Raw genomic sequence first — 6,000 nt, 5'->3', positions numbered from 1 at the left:
GCCCACGTCAGCGGAGCCCCACCGCCAGCCGCCGGCTGTCGGTGCTAGCGTCAGCAGCGGCCGTGGCCCACGTCAGCGGAGTCCCACCACCAGCCGCCGGCTGTCGGTGCTAGCGTCAGCAGCGGCCGTGGCCCACGTCAGCGGAGCCCCACCGCCAGCCGCCGGCTGCAGACGAGACTTCGGCCGCCATTGGTCGCCTGCGCCAGCCCACCATGACAACAAAGTTTATCTGCGAATGAATGGGAGAAACCTGTTCGCCGGCTGAGAGGGGTAAATGCCTGGGCCGGCGTCTTCCGGCGCCCAGCGGCCACTCCTTCATATATTACTGTCGGCGGCCGACGCCGCGACGCCGGCCGCCGGCAGGCCTCGCGCGCCAAACACGCCCCGCTGAGGCGGCATAACGCCACATGCAGAGGCCTACAATGGCACCAATTTCTGCACCCAATGAACCCGCTTCCCGGAGGATGATGACCACACCCGGCCGTCTCTAATCTCTATTCAGTCCTACGCAACCGTCATTTGGCCCTTGGTGTTATCATCTGCGGTTTGGTCGTGGAAGCATACTTGCCATGCGGGTTGTTCGAGCATATTTAGATTGTTTATATATTTCTTTGCTAGCTGCGATGGCATGGTAATGCAGCTAATAACTGCGCATATGATTGATACCGAGACATAATGGGTGGCATTTGTTACCAAAACCAAAATATTTGATCATGCCCGTACTCATCCGTACTACTCTTCAATATATTGATCCAGATCGACCTGTTACCCACTCCACAAGAATAATCGGTGGACTCACCTAGCCCGTGAAGGCCTCAAACACCGGGCACAGACGGCCTGCTACACCAGGTACGGACTGAAGAGCACGTCGCGCTCGGAACACAGAGCCACCGCGCTCGGAGGACAGGGCACACCACGCTCGGAGGACAGAGCACACCACGCTCGGAGGACAGAGCACATTAACTCGGAGGACAGGGCACGCCGCGCTCGGAGGAAAGAGCAGGGAGGACAGAACTAGGAGGACGGAGCACACGTCCCCCCCCCCTTCCTACACACACACGGTGGAGGGAACTGCATCAGCCCCGAAGTGCAGACGACATTGCACGAAAGTGTGACCTGACGATAACATTAAAAGCCGGAAACCTACGGCAAATGAGGCTGCACCAGTTTGCATGCGGAATGCACAGCGAGGACACCCGCTGATTTATTTGAACGGGAGCAAGTCTCTTATCGGTCTTGGGTAAGCCATCGGACAGAACAGGTGCATTCTGCAGGGAGCTGCAATGTAATTTAATTTTATGGTTATTCTTCGGCGATCTATAACCATTGTTTTGACGTCATTATGCTAATTGTGTCAGAGATTACGAGTAGCTGAATGTTTTGCCGTTTTTAGGCTCTACATCATATTCCTTGGTGCAAAAATGAACGGCTCTTATACCCTGCCCTAGTGTGATAGGATCAAAAAAGAATAATATTGTGGCCTTGTGTCGGAATTCCCTGTCAGAGAGACTGGGTGGATTGCCTTATTTGCTGCGGAGAGAGCAGCCCAGCTCTATTTAAACCACCCGGTTGACACGTGGCTTTTTCTGGTGGACTCATTCGAGCTATGAGACCACTGCTTTGACCCGTGGAGATATTCCGATATAGCTTTTTACTACGTCTGATAAGGCGTGGATAATTTTTAAAGTGTCAAGTGTTGTGAGAAAATGCTTCACTCATCCGAGCTCAGGTAATTAAAATCGCAGACATTCATAACCTAACGAACGGTGTTGGACAAATGCCTGGGAACATCGGCGCACGGGACGACACTGGCGTGTCCCAGATAATTAATGAGAAGTAAATCACGCACGAGGAGGGCGAGAAAGAACCGAACCTGTATCCACCGTCGATCATGACGATCGCATCGCTGACATGACGGCGGCACAAACATTCCCAGGACGTCACTGACACAGTACACCGACAAGACGCAGACAAACGTTGTCATCAGGCAGCATGTAGGAGGCTATAGGTGCACGCCCGTAGGAAACGCGCGTACGATTCTGCCACCGCAGCTTGCCGCTCCACTGCATGGGGTTATGACATCCTGAGGCTTGCAGCGCTGATGTAAATATCCGACAGCCGAGAGCCTCGAGCTTCTGTGTCACCGTTGGTACACATAGCATATCTGCATGAAACGTGGTGAAGAACAGAACCAAACATCTCCGCATCACCAGAAACTGGAAAGCGAGTATCGCGAGTAGTAAACACTCGAGCGCTCCACTCTCTCCGCCGCGTCACCGCTCCGCCGCATGGGCCGCCGCCAGGACGCGCAGCTTATTTGCCCGAGAGCTCTCGTCCAGATCAACGTCGCCCATCGGGCGTGCTCTAATTGGCCGCCGATCACCGACTCGTGACCGTGGTCTGCAGTTGCGACACTGTGCCGTCGCCGCCGGGCTCGGCATCTCTGTGCGTGCCGCCGTCGGAGCCCGCTGGTCGCGTTCATCGTGCGTCCCTCGGGCTGCCACTCCTAGGTCGCTTGAAAGAAACAATCCGACTGTTTGAAAAAGTTGGCGTTTGTGTGAAAGAGCAGTTTATAACCGTGTTCAGCCGCCTGCACTTTTTCCTGAAGCCTCCTGTGATATATCGACCACGGACGCCATAAACGTGCAGACGTTCGTCCCGAGGGAGACCGTCACAAACACGTCATAAAATCAGTTGCCGAATTATCTCCTTGCCGCCATAAATCGAACCTATTAATCTGGTTTGCGGTTATTCAATATGCTTCGCAGACGACTGCAAGAAAATAAATCAAAAGTTGCAAACGAATTAAAACGTTCCTAGAAGAAAAACTAGACGGTGCAAAACATTGGAAGACCAGGCATGCCAACACAGCTGGTGAAGAAATTCGACTCATAAAGGTTAAGTAAACGCCGTTGCCAACGACTTATGGAGTCTCACACCAGGCACATGAATTCCCATCAGGTTTAAATAACTGCCTGTTGATGCATGACCTGATTGCGATATTTCTCCATCCACGATTTATTGTCAAAACTAACGAAGTGTGGAAGTTCGAGGATGCGCAAAACTTTATTATCACTCGGGACGACTTTAAGTGCCTTAAATATTGCGCAGGCATAATTTTCAATCTTCTGGCCGGCAATAAAGTGTCTTTACGAGTCACGGAGGGACTAATTGATGCAACAGTCGCCGCCAAGCAGGCCGGGCCGGCTGTCCCGCGGTTCGGCTCCGATCACGATTGATGCTCGGCCAGTCGGCCGCCGCCAACAGAGTGGACGCCGACGCCATTGCCGCCGGCCGGCCGAACGGTAAATCTCTACGAGGCTTGGGACGGACGCGCTGTCACGGAGGGAGACGGGAGATAGGAGACGCGCCAGGAGGTGGGAGACGGCGTCAGAGGATGGGGGACTGCCTCAGGAGAGGGAAACGGCGTCAGAGGATGGGAGGCGCGCCGGTAGACCGGGGACTGCTTCAGAAGGTGAGAGACAGCGTCATAGGATGGAGGATGCACCGGGAGATGGAAGACGGTGTCACGGAGGGATTCGGAGTCAGGTGATGGTAGACGGCATCGTCGGTGGGAGATGGCCAGGAGATGGCGACGGCCTGAGAATATGCCTTCAACGATGGGGAGCAGTGTCAGTAGGTTAGAGACTACGTTATGAAATGGGCGATTGCATAAGATGGGCGACGATATTCAGCAAACACAATCGGTTGAAGGGAACGGCGACGGCAAATAAACAGATACGACGTCAGGTGAGGGAGAGGAGTCGGAAGGCTGTGCCAGAATAGGGCCAGATGCCTTCAGGATGGAGAGTGACAGACGTCAGTCAGGACGGCTGGCCAAACAAGGCGACGTCGGGAGACGGTGAACGTTACCCGAAATGGTAGGAGTCGGATATATTTTTAGGGAAAGAATATGTCGTAACTGGGGGCGGCTTAGTAGAAGATACACTGCCACCAACGTAACTTATTGTTTCGAGAAAAATATATAAGATATCTGTATTAAGATGATCAGTGTACCAAAGGAGAAAAATACGCAAGGAGACAGTTTCTAACGTACTGGATAATATGTCTAAATGCAATGAGCTTGATCAAAAGGCATCGGTCAAATGGGAAGCCCGACAGGCCGAGTGATCAGATTACGGGAGCTTTTTTGCTCCTGCCGCGCTGTAATTCCGAGCAAAATCCCCGCATTGCCATTGCTGGCCAGCCCTCAACCTCGCTTAGCTGCAATAAATCCCAGTGAAATAGGGCTGACGGCAAAATTAGTGCTGGAGCGCTAAGTCGCCTCAGTTTGTTGCTCCCCGAGATCTGTCTTGGATGTCGGGGCTTCCGTCCGCTTTACTGAGATGAACATGCACTGAGCCCTGGAGTAAGCCGACACACAGATTTACAGCTTTTCACTGAGCAGTATAGTGAGGCCCCGGCCACAGTGCAGCGCTAGGCAGCGCAGCGCAACTGAAGCCGCGCTCAGCGAGTTGTGCGCGGATGTTATGACTGTCGGCTGGTACTAAAACCGGAGGGATGGCGACACGCAGCTGACAGAATGGAGCTGGTATAGCAACAGGTGCAGTGGACAGACGGCACAACCGGCGAGACAAAATTGTGGGTCCTTCTATGCCGGCGACATCGCAAGTTTTAGGCATGCCAAAAAATTGCCAACAACACATCCATCTGGAACTGCTCTGTACTTGGAGCGACAATGCCTGCAGTATTTTGGCACCTGTTTATCGTCACGCCGTGTCTCACGGGTGTTTCATCCCTTGCTTTTAATTCGCTCCAACGCTCTTGTTGACCAGCGGAACCGCAAGACACATAAATGTACTAATGACGTTGATCTCTGCAAGCATACGCTACTTCACGACATAGCTCTCAACGTACTCAAACATGTCGACGCCCACCAAGTTTACTCTCCCGCTCCTTTCTGACATTCGCATTGAAGGGACGGCGCCTGCCGGCACTTGTACCGTCTGGCCAGCGCCTCTTGGTGCCCGTATCGTCTGACCGACCCTTCCCGATGCTTCTCCGTTTGACGGGTATCTCCTGACACCTTCCCGCCTAACCGACGCCTCCGGATACATCTCTGCCCGACCGATGCCACCTGACACATCCTTGCCCATCTACCTGACACACCCCTGCCCGACTGATGCCACCTGACAAATACCTGCCCGACCGATGCCACCTGACAAATACCTGCCTGACCGACGCGTTTGACACACCCCTGCTTGACGACGACTCCTGACACACACCCCGCTTGACCGACGCCAGCGCCAGTAGGTTGACAGACAGTTCTAACAGAAGTCTGCCTGACCGACGACTACTGACAGATACCTGCCTGACCGACGCCTTCTAACACGTACCTGCCTGACCGGCGCCTTCTGACAGATGTCTGCCTGACCGACGTCTCCTGACACCTCACCGCCTAAAGGATACCCTTCTCCACGCCTGACCGACGACTCCTGACAGATACCTGCCTGACTGACGCCTTCTGATGCATCCCTGCCTGACCGACGCCTTCTAACACGTCCCTGCCTGACCGATGCCTCCTGACACCTCGTCGCCTGAAGGATACCTTCCTCCGCGCCTGACGGACGTCTCCTGAGACAGCCTCGCCTGAGTGGCGCCTCCTGACACCGGCCGTCGGTGCCGCCGTCCACGGCTGTCTCCGCGCTCGTGAGTCAGTCGCGCCTAGCGGCGCGCCGTGGCCGACGGATAATCCGTTTTGCGGCCGCCGCGCCGCCGGCATACCGCGCCGCTGTTTCGCTGTCGCCGGGTCGGCTCTGTCCGCCGCTGATTGATTCAGACTCCGCGTCGGCCTGTGCACCTAGTCGCCGGCACAGGCACTATCGGCGCCGCAATCGCCGCGCGAGCACGGCGCTCGTGCCGGCGCGCTGCGGCACTTGAGCGGCTATTGCAGCGGCGCGGCCGGCGTCGGGTCGCGAAGGTCAAACGAATTTCACCGCCGGTATCAATCACACTGGCAAAACATCACAATCTGGTCAC

The sequence above is a fragment of the Pollicipes pollicipes genome, unplaced genomic scaffold (genome assembly GCF_011947565.3).
Source record: "Pollicipes pollicipes isolate AB1234 unplaced genomic scaffold, Ppol_2.1 Scaffold_7261;HRSCAF=8764_pilon_pilon_pilon, whole genome shotgun sequence".
Classification (NCBI taxonomy): domain Eukaryota; kingdom Metazoa; phylum Arthropoda; class Thecostraca; order Pollicipedomorpha; family Pollicipedidae; genus Pollicipes; species Pollicipes pollicipes.
The sequence above is the reverse complement of the archived record's forward strand: the minus strand, read 5'-3'. Positions refer to the sequence as shown.